Raw genomic sequence first — 16,884 nt, 5'->3', positions numbered from 1 at the left:
TTTACAGAGGTGAGGAAGTGGGCCACATTGTGAAGGCGTAAGCAGAAAATGCAGATTATACAAAACCAAGGCCATGCACACACTCCCTCCACCCCCCACACACTCCCTCCACCCCCCACACACTCCCTCCACCCCCCACACACTCCCTCCACCACCCCCCACACACTCCCTCCACCCCCCACACACTCCCTCCACCCCCCCACACACTCCCTCCACCCCCCCACACACACACACTCCCTCCACCCCCCACACACACACACACTCCCTCCACCCCCCACACACACACTCCCTCCACCCCCACACACACCCCTCCACCCCCCACACACACACACACACTCCCTCCACCCCCACACACACTCCCTCCACCCCCCCACACACACTCCCTCCACCCCCCACACACTCCCTCCACCCCCCCCACACACACACACACTCCCTCCACCCCCCCCACACACTCCCTCCACCCCCCACACACACACACACACTCCCTCCACCCCCACACACTCCCTCCACCCCCCACACACACACACACGTTGATGGAGAGAAAGTGAGCGGAGAGAGATGACTCAAGTAACGAAGTAAACTATAAAAAACTACTAAACTACTAAAAATGGACGTGAAACATGGCATATCACATTTGACGAACCAATCATGCAAATACCGTTATAGAAGGTAATGTTAGAAAAACGAACTGATCTGTGCCTCAATAAGGGTATATCGTAAAATACGGTATACAGCCCAGCCCTACTTCTGCCATCAGCTGGCAAGACACTGAACAACATTACATAATCTTATGACTTACATTATAATCATCATGCCATAGTTATATAGACCTTATTCCAAAGGGCTGAACTGAGTAAACTGTACCCTAACAGTCTAACCCTGACCCTGTGATGTAATGTGGAGCAATACAAATCAGATGGTTTTACTGAACTCAACTGGCAGGGTAGCCTAGTGGTTAGAGCGTTGGACTAGTAACCGAAAGGTTGCAAGTTCAAACCCCCGAGCTGACAAGGTACAAATCTGTCGTTCTGCCCCTGAACAGACAGTTAACCCACTGTTCCTAGGCCGTCATTGAAAATAAGAATTTGTTCTTAACTGACTTGCCTAGTTAAATAAAGGTAAAATAAAATTAAAAATTAAAAAAGAAAGAGCTACATGTAAAATAGTAGAGGCTACTGTACTAGCTAGAGTCATAACAGATTACTGGACAACCTTGTAATGAATGACTGTTCCACCGCTGGCTTTTAACACACATTATTTATTTGAATCCACAAATCACGTCACAGTCGAGATGGATTCAAACATTTCACAGGTCATGGATATACACCACCGTTCAAAAGTTTGGGGTCACATAGAAATGTCCTTGTTTTTGAAAGAAAAGCACATTTTTGGTCCATTAAAATAATATCAAATTGATCAGAAAAACAGTGTAGACATTGTTAATGTTGTAAATGACTATTGTAGCTGGAAACGGCAGATTTTTTTAGAGAATATCTTCATAGGCGTACAGAGGCCCATTATCAGCAACCATCACTCTTGTGTTCCAATGGCACGTTGTGTTAGCTTATTTGTTTAATATATACTGTATGTTTAATATATACTGTATGTGTGTCTGAGGGTTAAGGGCTTAAGCCCAAGGTCTTTTTTTGAGACTCTCATTGAGCTCTCTAGAAGGATACGTTTTCAATTCGTAATCAATAGAGGTACAGAGGGGTGAGGGGTTGATGTTGTATCAGTTTTTCTGAGCTCATCTATGTCTGACCTATCGGAAGAGATTGGAGATATACAGTACAGAGAAACAGATTTGTTCCGTGTGAGGTACAAACGAAAGATTGATAAAAGAGAGAAAAATAGAGAAAAATAGAGTGAGTGAGTCCGAGAGAGGAGAGAGAGTGTGACTATACACTATAGCAGAGGATGGGTAGTGTTTGCAACTCAAAATCACTGCGCGTGTTTGAGTGGCTATGTGTGTGTTTGAGTGGCTGTGTGTATATTTGAGTGGGTGTGTGTTTGAGCGGATGTGTGTGAGTGTATGTGCAGATGTGTGTATGTGTATGTGTATGTGTGCTTTCACAGAGAACTGTAACGTGTGGCTCACACAGGGTTCGTCGCTCATCTTATAATTGAAATCTGGCCTGTGGGATACCACAACAACACTCACATTTTATTCTGCACCTCTGACTTCACAGAATGGAAACAATTTCATCTTAGTTTAGAGAAACTGAACACATTCAGATCTTAGAAAAGGATTTCTGAGGAAAAAGTTCCGGGCTAGTGCTTTCAGTGGTGGAAAAAGTACTAAATTGTCATACTTCAGAAAAAGTAAAGATACGGTAATAGAAAATGACTCAAGTAAAAGTAAAATGCACCTAATCAAATCCAATTACATTTTGATTAGATTGTACCTAGTGAAATACTATTTGAGTAAAAGTCTAAAGATATCTAGTTTTAAATGTACCTTGTCCCTAGGCGGTGGGTATTCCACGCAGGTATTTTTATTTGATTTATTTCACCTTTATTTAACCAGGTAGGCCAGGTCGCAACTGCTGACCTGGCCAAGATAAAGCGTAGCAATTCGACACATACAACAACACAGAGTTACACATGGAATAAACAAAACATACAGTCAATAATACAGTAGAACAAAAGAAAACAAAAAGTCTATATACAGTGAGTGAAAATGAGGTAAGTTAAGGAAATAAATAGGCCATGGTGCCGAAGTAATTACAATATAGCAATTAAACACTGGAATGGTAGATCGGCAGAAGATGAATGTGCAGGTAGAGATACTGGGGTGCAAAGGAGCAAAATAAATAAATACCAGTATGGGGATGAGGTAGGTAGATAGATGGGCTGTTTACAGATGGGCTATGTACAGGTGCAGTGATCTGTGAGCTGCTCTGACAGCTGGTGCTTAAAGATAGTGAGGGAGATGTGAGTCTCCAGCTTCAGAGATTTTTGCAATTCGTTCCAGTCATGGGCAGCAGAGAACTGGAAGGAAAGACGACCAAAGGAGGAATTGGCTTTGAGGGTGACCAGTGAGATATACCTGCTAGAGCGTGCAACAAGTGGGTGCTGCTATGGTGACCAGTGAGCTGAGATAAGGCGGGGCTTTACCTAGCAGATACTTGTAGATAACCTGTAGCCAGTGGGTTTGGCGACGAGTATGAAGCGAGGGCCAACCAACGAGAGCGTACAGGTCGCAATGGTGGGTAGTGTATGGGGCTTTGATGACAAAACGGATGGCACTGTGATAGACTGCATCCAGTTTGTTGAGTAGAGTGTTAGAGGCTATTTTATAGATGACATCACCGAAGTCGAGGATCGGTAGGATGGTCAGTTTTACGAGGGTATGTTTGTCAGCATGAGTGAAGGATGCTTTGTTGCGATATAGGAAGCCGATTCTAGATTTAATTTTGGTTTGGAGATGCTTAATGTGAGTCTGGAAGGAGAGTTTGGTATTTGTAGTTGTCCACGTATTCTAAGTCAGAGCCGTCCAGAGTAGTGATGCTGGACGGGCGAGCAGGTGCGTGCAGTGATCGATTGAATAGCATGCATTTAGTTTTACTTGCGTTTAAGAGCAGTTGGAGGCCACGGAAGGAGAGTTGTATGGCATTGAAGCTCGTCTGGAGGTTAGTTAACACAGTGTCCAAGGAGGGGCCAGAAGTATACAGAATGGTGTCGTCTGCATAGAGGTGGATCAGAGAATCACCAGCAGCAAGAGCAACATCATTGATGTATACAGAAAAGAGAGTCGGCCCGAGAATTGAACCCTGTGGCACACCCATAGAGACTTTCAGAGGTCCGGACAACAGGCCCTCCGATTTGACACACTGAACTCTATCAGAGGAGTAGTTGGTAAACCAGGCGAGGCAATCATTTGAGAAACCAAGGCTGTCGAGTCTGCCAATAAGAATGTTGTGATTGACAGAGTCGAAAGCCTTGGCCAGGTCGATGAATACGGCTGCACAGTAATGTCTCTTATCGATGGCGGTTATGATGACGTTTAGAACCTTGAGCGTTGCTGAGGTGTTAACTTGGCTTTCGAAGACCTTAGAAAGACAGGGTATGATAGATATAGGTCTGTAGCAGTTTGGGTCTAGAGTGTCACCCATTTGAAGAGAGGGATGACCGCGGCAGCTTTCCAATCTTTGGGAATCTCAGACGATACGGTTGAACAGGCTAGTAATAGGGGTTGCAACAATTTCGGCAGACAATTTTAGAAAGGGAGGGTCCAGATTGTCTAGCCCGGCTGATATGTAGGGGTCCAGATTTTGCAGCTCTTTCAGAACATCAGCTATCTGGATTTGGGTAAAGGAGAAATGGTGGGGGCTTCTGCGGGTTGCTGTGGAGGGTGCCGGGCAGTTGACTGGGGTAGGGGTAGCCATGTGGAATGAGGTAGTGGCAGTGGTGGTGACACTAGCTGCAGTAACACATGGGAGGGGGTCACACTCGGACAATCAGAGAGGGAGCAAATTATTGTGGCCCTGGCGGCACGAAATAATCAAAAGGTCTGACTGCTCAGAGATGCTTGGGAAAATGGTCACAACGGGGGACCAGCATGTGTGTGTTTCAGGGGAAAGAGACGTATCTGACCTCCATCCGGTAGGACTTTACGTATCTGACCTCCATCAGGTATGACTTGGCGTATCTGACCTCCATCATGTAGACCTTGACATATCTGACCTCCATCAGGTAGGACTTGACGTATATGACCTCCATCATTTGTTAAGCAAATCTTCCATTCTTGCTCAATGTTGCATGTCTTCTCAAACAGCTACAACTGTATATGCATTCAGACATCAAGTCTTCTGTTGAGTTGGGCTCGGGGATAGAATAACTGTTGAACATCTGAGCTTGTGGTTGTTTGTGGGGAAAGTGTGTGTATTTATCCCACATCTTTTGCTAAGGGGTAACGATGTTTGAGACATTATAGGATGAAGAACAATTTTTTTTCTCCCAAAATAATAATTGCTTTCCAAAAAAGGTCATTTTTGTAATGCCGGTACGCGTTTATGTGTTTAGTATGTGTTTAGTGTTTAGGCAGTAGGGATGACAGAGCATTAATATTGATAGGTGTGTGAATTGGACCATATAGCTGTCCTGTCTGAGCATTCAAAATGGAATGAGCACTTTTCAGTGTCAGGGAAAACGTATGGAAGGAATATAGCAGAGTAAAAGTAAAAGTTGTCAAAAATATCAATAGTAAAGTAGTTTTTTAAAAGTATTTTTACTTAAGTACTTTACACCACTGAGCAGTTTGATAGTGTGTGTATGTGTGTGTGTGTCTATTTCAGTCTATGCAGTTATTCACAGGTTTTGAATATTGATAATAGCTGCCTGTATTTTCAGTCTTTTATTTGTGGGTTAAAATACCTTCATATTTAACGATTTGTATTTTAAACACTTATTTTCTGTCTATTTGAAGTATTTTCAAATAATTTCCTATAAAAATACTATTTTTAAATACTCAAATACATTTCAAATACATTTCAAATACCCAAACAGGCATGAGTTCAAATGCATGGAGAATTTCAATATTTGTATGCATTTGAGTATTTTCAAATACATGCCAATCCTTTCCAAATGTACTTTCAAATACATTCCAATATTCAGCTATTTCCATTTTCAAAGACATTTTTTCCAAATATGTGTACTCACTTTAAAATATATGTGAAAGTAATTGAAATACAATAAACAGTATCTGAACGCAGGTCTTGTGTGTGTGTGTGTGTGTGTGTGTGTGTGTGTGTGTGTGTGTGTGTGTGTGTTACAGGATTTGCATCTGTACTAACATTGTAGCCGTTACGGTTGTGGCAGCAAGAAAATATGATCCATTCTTCCAGAGCAGATAAAATAATGTGTCCTTGGACTTTGCGTTGTATCAACATCTTTTGGGAGTTATTGGAATTTATGGCATTTTCAAAGATATTATTGTGTCCCGAGTCTTTTGAAAGCACATAGTATAAAAAAAGAGTTCCCTGTCTTCTTAGGGGTCGTAAGGTTCAACGGTGAAACTTTGAACAAAGTTTATCTTATGAAGGCCTTGTGAAGCCTTCATAAACCCTTTATAAAGCCTACATAGAATATACTTTATTGAAAGTGTGACCGTTTCAACTGACAGTAGTATTTGAAAAGGCCCGAAGCGTATGTAGCAAATCCATCCAGATGATATACATTGAGGTCTGCCTGCGCTGCTGGTGTGAGACAGGTAATGCCCTATTGTAATGACCTTGCCAAGGGGCTCCTAAAGGGAATTTGAATACTTTATTTTTAACACCAAAATGACGATCGCAAATTATGATTCAGCCCTCTAAAACTAGTATTAAGTTAGGATTCAGCCCTCTAAGACTAGTATTAAGTTAGGATTCAGCCCTCTAAGACCAGTATTAAGTTAGGATTCAGCCCTCTAAGACTAGTATTAAGTTAGGATTCAGCCCCCTAAGACTAGTATTCAGTAAGGATTCATCCTTCTAAGACTAGTATTAAGCATTCTAAACCTAGAATTCAGCATTCTAAACCTAGCCTTAAGTTTATTTTAACTAGGCAAGTCAGTTAACTGCCTGTTCAGGGGCAGAACAACAGATTTGTACCTTGTCAGCTCGGGGATTTGAACTTGCAACTTTTCGGTTACTAGTCCAACGCTCTAACCACTAGGCTACCCTGCCGCCCCGTTAGGATTCAGCCCTATTCAATTATATACAGTATGACATCCTTCTCTGCTGGAGTTCACCTCTCTGCTCCACTCTAATCACCATAGCCATCATTTCCCCTTCCTGCTTCCTTTAAAGCTGCACTGCTAGAACACCCTCACATCCTCTTAAGCAGGCCATGAAACACACACACACACACACAAACAAACCAGGGTTTCCGTTCGGAAAATCTGGCGCCGGACATTTGACCGGCAGGATTTTCATTTACTGGACATTTGGGAAATTTACCGGACCCATATGCACTGGATGAGTAACCTGATTAGGGCGTCCACCCATAGCGCTCAGAATAACAGAAATCACATTTAGATTATGGTAATTCATATTAACAGAACATGCAAGTCGAGGGAGCAACGATGTGTGGTCCCTTCTTACTGAATTCTGATGTGCACTTATCCTCAGCCAACAAGATGAGTAACGAACAGCAAAATCACTAGCCTGTCAATCTACTATCCCCCATAGTAGAAACGTTTACCTATTCTATTGGTCAGCTTGTCAATAAATAAATAAATAAATAGCCTATTCCAAACAGACTCTGGGACAGTTGTTGGACGATCCCAAATTCATACCATTCAAACCAGTAGACAGACCTAGGCTACATTAAAATGTTAAAAAGCAATTAGTCTGATGGAACAGATCAGAATTTTTAGCTTAAAATGTTGATCAACTATTAATTCTTATTATTATAAGTGCAGCAATGCGCAGAGAGTAGGCTACGAGCAAATGTTTGTTCCATAATGCAATTGATGGGAAAACACTGTTGTCAGCAGCGCATGGCACATGCAAGCAGTTTCATCTGACAGAGATGAAAATACCCTATAAGAAATTTAGAAAGAGAGCCTCCCGAGTGGCACAGTGGTCTAAGGCACTGCACCACAGTGTTTGAGGTGTCACTACAGACCCGGGTTTGATCCCAGGCTGTGTTGCAGCTGGCTGTGAATATGAGACCCATGAGCATCGTTAGGGGAGGGTTTGGCTGGCCGGTATGTCCTTGTCCCATCGTGCTCTAGTGACTCCTTGTGGTGGGCTGGGAGCATGCACGCTGACACGGTAGGCAGTTGTACAGTGTGTCCTCTGACACATTGGTGCAGCTGGCTTCCGGGTTAAGCGAGCAGTGTGTCAAGGAGCAGTGCAGGTAGGCAGTGTTGTGTTTTGGAGGACACGTGGCTCTCGACTTTCGCCTCTCCTGAGTCTGTACGGTAGTGGCACCGATGGGACAAGACTGTAACTACCAATTGGATATCATGTAAAACTAACAAACATTTTGGGGGAAAGAGGGGAGATCTAATATGCAACAACTAGCATGGGTTGCTAATAGGGGTTCGGTTAAATGCGGAAGACACATTTCAGTTGAAGGAATTCAGTTGTACAACTGACCAGGTATCCCCCTTTCCTTTCCTAATATGACTAGATTGTGGCTTTGGCTACTGGACAATGAAAGAAAGTATAATGTCTGATTTTGAAAAGGCTACTTTGAAGCAAGGTAAGATGTGGTAAAATATTCAGGTTTCAAACAATTAAGTTTATGTTTTGCAAAATGCATACTGCCTCCAGCTCATTGCAAAGCGGTATGTGACACACTGACGAAGCCTGCCTTCCATTGCCTAGATTTTCTTTTTGAGATGATGGAGCAGCAGCTCTTGTGCTGCCTGACAGATGTGTGATAAATAAGATACATAACAAATTTACTGTACTCGCACCAATTTAATTCCACAAAATTATGCAAATTAAACTATAGACCGATAAGCATGACAAGTTAAATGTATTTCCATCCATTGGTATTTCCATCCATTGGTATTTCCATCATTGAAGAAGCAGCATTTTGAAATTGAATTTTATCTTCTTCTCCCGGACAATTAGCTAGCGGCAATTTTATTTATCAGCTTTTCTATTATTTCTTTTTTAATCGGCCAAAAGCCAGCTAACGTAAACCCTGACACCGACACACACAACCTGACGCACACACACACACATAGGACACATGACATACATACTGAATGCAATTACATGACTTCTCAACTCCTCAATAATACATAATTGGATATACAAGGATTTTATAATTACAAGTACACACACAGTCTCCTGAATTTACCCTGCCTACCATTGTATTCTTCGCTCTCTCTGTGGGTCTAGGAACATTATTGAGACAGGAATGCACTGAACTCTTATCCCTACGACAATGTTGTGCTGACTTTGGCAGACTTGTACTTCTCAGTGGGTCTGGAAAGCCATAACATAATCCAGTCTGGGAAGTCAGTGATAGGACCGTTTTCATAATACAGTAGAATAATGCTTGGGAAGCTGTTTACAGCCTTCATCATCTTCAGTCCCTTGCCATCAACCATCATCTTCCTCATCATCATCAACGCCATCAACCATAATCATCAACCGTCATCATTATCACCATCAACATCATAGCCATCAACCATCATCTTCCTCCTTACCATCAACACCATAGCCATCAACAATCATCTTCCTCAATACCATCAACATCAACATCATCGCCATCAACCATTAACCATCATCATGGAAATCAACCATCATAGCCATCAACCATCAACCATCAACCATTAACCATCATCATCAACACCATAATCATAGCCATCAACCATTAACCATCATCATCATAGCCAACAACCATCAACATAATAATCATCATAGCCATCAACCATCAACCACTTACCGTCATCATCATCACCATAATCATAGCCATCAACCATGATCTTCCTCATCAACATTAACATCATCGCTATCAACCATCATCATAATAATCATCATAGCCATCAACCATTAACCGTCATCATCAACACCATAATCATAGCCATCAACCATTAACCATCATCGTCATAGCCAACAACCATCATCATAATAATCATCATAGCCATCAACCATCAACCACTTACCATCATCATCATCACCATAATCATAGCCATCAACCATGATCTTCCTCATCAACATTAACATCATCGCTATCAACCATCATCATCATAATCATAATCATCATTGAGATTGCTATGAGGCCAGACTGTTTTGCATGGTAATGATAATAGGAATAGGGAGACAGATCTGTGACCATCTGGTGAATTCTCTTGGCCCAAGGGATTGGTGAGCCGACCATCTGGTGAATTCCCTTGGCCCAGGCACCAACTGTGCCTACATAAGGACAATAGTACTGTGTGCGTGCGGTGGTGTGATTGGAGGGAGGTGGATGACGCCAATCGAGAGTTGCATGGTGCAACGCTGCAAGCCACCGCTCACAGAAGTTTCATTGTGGGGTTTCACCGCTGGACTGAAAGGGTGCATGGCCTTTTACACACACGTCATTTCTAACCACACAGTCATTGCGATGATGCACGGAAGTTTCACACACACACACGCCGGTGGTTAATATCAGAACTTCTATGGTAACGATCGAGGAAATGAGAGGGAGAGAGACAGAGCGATAAAAGGGGAACCAAGTAAAAGTAGCTCAACGTCTGAAACTTTCAGGTCTTCCAGCCTTAATCTTGGTCATTGAAATTGCAATGGAGGATTGTACTGCTTAAAAACATAAGAACGGGAAGCATAGAAATAGTGCACATAGAACTGATCTACCACTTCTTAGATCTACCACTTCTTGCATTCAATGAGAAAACAGATCTATAATACACATTTCTATGTGAATTTGGTCAGGTCACCCAAAAAGTTACACATTGCAGCTTTAACCTAACCCTTGTTCTTAAACCTAACCTTAACCTCTAACCATTAATTTTGACCGCTATGCCTAAAAAAAATATTTTTCTCCTTTAATGATCAAATCCATCCACCCATTGTCATGTGTTGTGGCATTTCCCGACAAGCACTATGCCATCCTTATAACAATATTGTGGGTGTGGCGAGGAGATTTGTTTCTCACTTAAGTCTCAGCTAGGCCTAAAAAACAAACATTCATATTTGAGTCATTTTACAACCCACATTCTTATCCAGTGTGTCTTCTATTGCGACATACAAGGGGAATAGAATGGCATACAAATTAGTTTCACAAGTAAAACTCTTCAAAAGTAAGGTATCATTTAGACCAGGGCATATCAATCACAAGGAATTCTCATCAACATATCATCAATGCTTCTCTTCACTACTGCTTTTTTTTAGTAGACTTGTAAAAGTATACGTGAAAAAGTCTTCACAAAGAGTCCAATAGTGTGTTCACCTGACCTTTTTTCTTTAGCCTCAGCTCACACCTTTTCTTCAGCGTTTCCTTTCAAAATTTGTGGAATTCGTCAACGAGATGTACGTGGAAAACCAAACCTCACGAGGCGACCTCAGATTAGAGAAATGATTCAACTCTTACTTGTGGCTCTAACCAAACTCTCCCTCTTCACTCACGTACACCAGTGACTGACGTCAATATCAGTTCAAAAGTTCCTCACTGTCAAGTGTCAACCCAATACTCTAACACCACACAACCTGCACTTACTAACTTAGCACAGTTTACGACATCAGAGTACTGTGTACAGGACTGCTGGGATAACATTCACACACACAGCTTTATTCTTATGACATTTCAGGACTTTTGGGGGAGTACATCTTTTTTTACAATTAAAAATCCTATTTTCCCGAACCCTACCCATTAACCTAACCCTAACCTTAACCCTAAACCTTAAGCTTAAAATAGCTTTTGAAGATATTCTGGACACAAATCAAGTTATTGTTTTACAACCCTGTCAGGACATTGGTGTCCTGATAAGTTAGGAAAACAAGTACACACACACCTCAATGTGAAAAAACAATCTTACCCATTTCCCTATGTGAAAGTCATTCACTTTTTGAGAACAATGCTAGGCTAGTTTGTTAGCGCTTGCTAACCTGGATTGGCAGGCTATGACTATAACCTTATCAGGGTGGTGAGTTAATGGACAGAAGCTATGCTGGGTTATTAATGAATGGGAATTGACTGGGTCTGTACAATATCTCGCTAACACCTATAGTACAGTGCTGCTAGGGGATCAAAAGTTATGGCTCAACCCTGCTAAGAGATAGTTTTCTGTGTTTTTTTACAACCACACCCCACCACCATCTCCATCACCACACACCCTTCTGGCTGTCCATTAGTGCTGCGTCATCTCCCAGCAGATGTAGATAGGTCCCTCAAATAAAATGGCCGCTAATAAGAGAGAAAAGAGCAAACCCGGTGGTCTGATAATAGATCCAAGCTGAGTTTGAATGCAGGGGGCCCTCTTGGATTGGGTGAAAAAGGGGCGTGGAGTAGTTTATTAAGGAATGCAGCTGTTTGTATCAGTTTACCGCTAGGCTCATACTACCTTCGCTACTCCCAGAATGTGAGCTAACCCTTCCCACATAGCATCTGGGTCAAGTCTTCCTGTTCCTCCTACATGGAAAAGGCTGCAATGTGGTACTCATTGGATTAAAGAGATTTGTGGGTAGATAGATATTTTGGGGGTTTTGACCTTTTGACAGTACAACCCCATTTGCCACAAGTCTCCTTGCTCATCAACATGAAAAAAGCTGCTGGATTTGTAGGTAAAGAGACAGATAGTAGCTAGATGTTGAAATGAGTATGTGCTTACAACCTGCCTGTCTGCCAGAAACACTGTAGATTGTCACGCACGGATGTAAAAACCTATCCATCCTAGGTAAAGGCAACTCTGCTACCTTATTCTTGAGATTTACAGACAGTTTTTTTTTGTGGGGCACTAAGTACTGTTCAACTTGTACGAACATGCTAGTGTTCGGTTTGATCTCGAGACAAACAAGGAAAGGTGATGCAGTGAATCGGAGGCCTTATTCTATTTATGGGTTCTATCTCATGCGGATACTACTTTTAGTTCTACCATGGTTTTCTTCTATTTTTTGTTGCTGCAATTCCTTTAACAGTTTCTTTGCCAAGTGGAGCAAGCCTAATCCGTCGTTCCTTAACACCACTGATACACCCAAAAATGCACAAACCGAAGCGGTACTGTATGAACACGTGCGCACAAACACACAGTGTAAATACTACACACACACACACACACCTGCACCAACATACACAACACACACACACACACACACACACACACACACACACACACACACACACACACACACACACACACACACACACACACACACACACACACACACACACACACACACACACACACACACACACACACACACATACATAATCTTGTGCTCTCCAATGACTCACACAGCCACCATTTACCAGGAAACATTTCAAAATGGTTATTGTTCCAAGTCTGCCTCGGTCGCCTGAAATCCCTCTGGCAGATAGCAGATCTAAACTCAGAGACAGACAAGCCGAGGGTAAGAGAGGAGAAGGAAGACAGGATCTCTTTTTCTTTCTCTCTCTCTTCCTGGTCTCCCTCTCCCTGTCTCTCTCTCCCTCTCTACTTCCAATTGAACTCGAGTCAAGTTTTGGGCTGACTAGCACATGATCCTCAGATGAGGGAGTGGTGCCGTGCACCCCGGACATTTGACAATGAGACAGAGAGCCAGGTTTGGATCCTTCCCTTCCCTGCACTGTAGCTGCTTGGAACTTAGTCAGCAGCATACTGTTATAAACTACAGCAGCAGTGGGCATGGAGTTGCTTAGCAACATCAACATTGTATTTTCTTTTGTGTTTAATTGCAATTCGGTCTTGGGTATTCTGAGACCAGGATTAAAGAATGCTATCCTGCAGTATGGAATTTGAATCTATGTTCGCATTTACATCTCAGTATATTCCAAGTCTAAGAGTGTAGTTGCATTGATGTCTTCTGAGTGGGTCCAGATGGAAATTCCTCATGCAGATAGAAAATATTTGAAATCAGTCTATAATTAAAATACCTACAGAATTAATTAAACTCAAACCGTATACTGCAGGGCAATTCCAAGGTAACGGAATTATGCTGAGACTGATTTTTCACTCAGTATAATTCTGTTACCATGGAATTGCCCTGCAACAAAACAACAGTAGCTACAGTTTTTCAAGGCAAAATGCTCTCGACCACTTTAGGTCTGATCAACAACAGTTTCAATCAACAGCTGTTGATCAAAATACTCTGCCAGGCTCTAAGAGCTTGCCATACTAATGCAGAGAGTAAAGAGAAGCTTGCAGTGTTGACTGTGGACCCTAAAGCTCAGGATTTCCCCCACATTTCTGGAACTCTCTCTCTCTCTCCCTCTAGTGATTACTGACTCTGAAGGAATCAGAGGAACGTACATTACATGATCAAAAGTATGTGCTCGTCAAACATCTCATTCCAAAATCATGGGCATGGAGTTGGTCCCCCCTTTCCTGCTATAACAGTCTCCATTCTTCAGGGAAGGCGTTCCACTAGACTGGAACATTGCTTTGGGGACTTGATTCAATACAGCCACAGGAGCATTAGCGAGGTCGGGCACGGATGTTGGGCGATTAGGCCTGGCTCGCAGTCAGTGTTCCAATTCATCCCAAAGGTGTTGGATGGGATTGAGGTCAGGGCTCTGTGCAGGTTCTCAATTGGCGTCATCCAGTCAAGTTCTTCCACACATATCTCGAAAAACCATTTCTGTATGGACCTTACTTTGTGCATAGGGTCATTGTCATGAAACAGGAAAGAGCCTTCCCCAAACTGTTGCCACAATTTTGGAAGCACAGAACCGTCTAGAATGTCATTGTATGCTGCAGCATTAGGCCTAGCCCAAACCATGAAAAACATCCCCAGACCATCATTGCTTTAATTAGCCCAATCATTGTGCAACAATTCTAAAGGCAATCGAATGAAAAACAAACAAACAATGGCCACGATTATAAAGAGCTACTATTTGTATTTCTCAACTGGTAATTGAAGTGTGCTTCCCATTTGCCATGGGCAAATAGGCAGGCTTCATTCAGCGTGTCACACACCACTTAGAGTAGACGTTTCTTTTCACAGGAAAATGTTAGCTTTTAAAAAACACATTTCATGCAATTCTACTACACTTCATATGACTGGAGACATTAGCAGAATCTGTTTTAATACAACAGAAATGTCAGGATAGCCTACTCTGCTGACACTGACAAACAGATCAATAAAAACTACGTCTGATCCATTTATAAGGCCTATGAAAAGGGGACACACAAATACAATATGACGTCCATCTAACCTGGAGGAAATTATTGTCCTAAAACAAACAAAAGTGGTATTGACCCAATGATAAAGACAGTGAATATGCACACTCACTAGACATATGGCTGATGTTCTCCGCTCAATGATGTTGAGAATTTTGATAACTAAAAGACAGATTAGACTATTTTCAGTGTCTTCTCTTTACAGCAATAGACATTCGTTTTACAAACTGTTTTTCCGCACTTGCATTTTTAAATATTGCGATATGCCTGGCTGGGTCTCTTTTTCACTGACAGTCACAACTCAATAATCATGTATTTGGTATTTCCCACGCACTCTGCCCAAATTGCAGGCCCTTCCGACTGTAGGCTATGCGATACATTTTTGTTGTTTTATGTAGGACAAAACACACATCACGAGAAGAGAGACAACACAACACTAAATAAAGAGAGAGCTAATACAACAACACATCATGGCAGCAACACATGACAACACAGCATGGTAGCAACACATGACAACACAGCATGGTAGCAAAACAACACAGCATGGTAGCAACACAACATGACAGCCCAAACATGTTACAAACATTGTTAGGCACAGACAACAGCACGAAGGGTAAAAAGGTAGAGACAACAATACATCACGCGAAGCAACCACAAGTTACAGTGAGCGAACACACACACACCATATGCGAGCTATACATACACCAACACACAAACACAGACAAACATGAGTATTAGACAAGAGGGTTGAACATTTTGGGGAATATTCAGAGGTGTAAACTTTCCCTGGGAATTAACGGGAATTAACGGGAATATATGGGAATTAATGGGAATACATGGGAATTAAAGAAAATATACGCAAATAAATAATGTTAATTGCATTTAAATGTAGATGTTTTTTGCATTGGATATATTTACCATATCACATGGAGACAGAAACATACAACTTTTACCTTGTAATAAGTAGACATAATTGCAAATTATTAAATCCTTAAAATAGAAATTTTAAAAAACTATTTAGTTACGAACTGAACTTTAATTAAATGAGTTGACTCTTCACATGGGATGATTTCACTGAACAACAAAAGAAAGGGAATATTGAATGATCCACAATGATCAATCGCACCTTCCAAAAACGTTTTCAACATACAGTTGAAGTCGGAAGTTTACATACACCTTAGCCAAATACATTTAAACTCAGATTTTCACAATTCCTGACATTTAATCCCCGTAACAATTCCCTGTCAGTTAGGATCACCACTTTATTTTAAGAATGTGAAATGTCAGAATAATAGTAGAGAGAATTATTTATTTCAGCTTTTATTTCTTTCATCACATTCGAATAGATGTGTCGAATAGAAGTAGAGGGACTTTTGTCAGAGGTTGCTTGTTGTGAGCACTGAGGGAGCTTTATGCACTTGGCCAGATGATTCTGCATCTTTGTTGCATTCTTCACATATGATTTCGCACAGTATTTGCAAATGTACACAGCTTTTCCTTTTACATTAGCTGCATTGAAATGTATCCACACATCAGACAGTGCCAGTGGCATTTTCCTGTAAAGATTATAATTTTTTTTTGTAAAAAAATAAATAATACAATTCCATGTGCAGATAAATAGTTATGCAGTTAGATTAAACGACTCCTTTGTAAGATAAATGTTTTAAAATGAAGCATGTATGAAAGCTAAAATCCACATGGTAGCAAAAACTAGCAGAAATTGTTAACAAGTTAGAAAGGATTTAAACACACTTTGCTGTAGGCTACTATTTACTAGTTAACAAAAAAATAATGTATGTCATATGAAATATATTCACCCAGTATTGTAATCAAAACTTACCAGAAAGCATGTAGTCCTTGGCTCAGACAGTGCAGTAGTGTGGGCTCAATAGCATCTCATTAGTGTGCAAGATCTTGAGAATCAGCTGTACATGTGAGTGCACTGCACATGTGATGGAAGAATGCGCTGTGCATGCAGAGGGTTGCAATTCCATTGAATTGGGGCTAGATTAACCAAAATATGACACAAGACCTAGAATTGCCTTATGTGTATCCCACAAAAAAGGTTCACTGTTATAAGCTAACTTTTTTGATGAATT

General features: G+C 41.5%; 1 protein-coding gene across 2 annotated transcripts in view; it reads right to left on the bottom strand.

The window, feature by feature from the left end:
- Positions 1–16,884, bottom strand: part of nek6 (NIMA-related kinase 6) — a 79,299-nt gene that overhangs the window by 47,014 nt on the left and 15,401 nt on the right. The window contains exon 1 of one of the 2 annotated variants that reach the window (XM_042302632.1): positions 10,905–10,995. The exons of the other annotated variant lie outside the window; for it this stretch is intronic. The gene's annotated coding sequence lies outside the window, so the exon portion shown is untranslated. Of the gene's footprint in view, positions 1–10,904; positions 10,996–16,884 lie in introns of those variants that run through there. 2 annotated transcript variants of the gene reach the window in all.

This window comes from Oncorhynchus tshawytscha, linkage group LG20, assembly GCF_018296145.1.
Source record: "Oncorhynchus tshawytscha isolate Ot180627B linkage group LG20, Otsh_v2.0, whole genome shotgun sequence".
NCBI lineage: Eukaryota > Metazoa > Chordata > Actinopteri > Salmoniformes > Salmonidae > Oncorhynchus > Oncorhynchus tshawytscha.
Note: the sequence above shows the minus strand (reverse complement) of the source record. Positions and strands in the feature narration are given on the sequence as shown.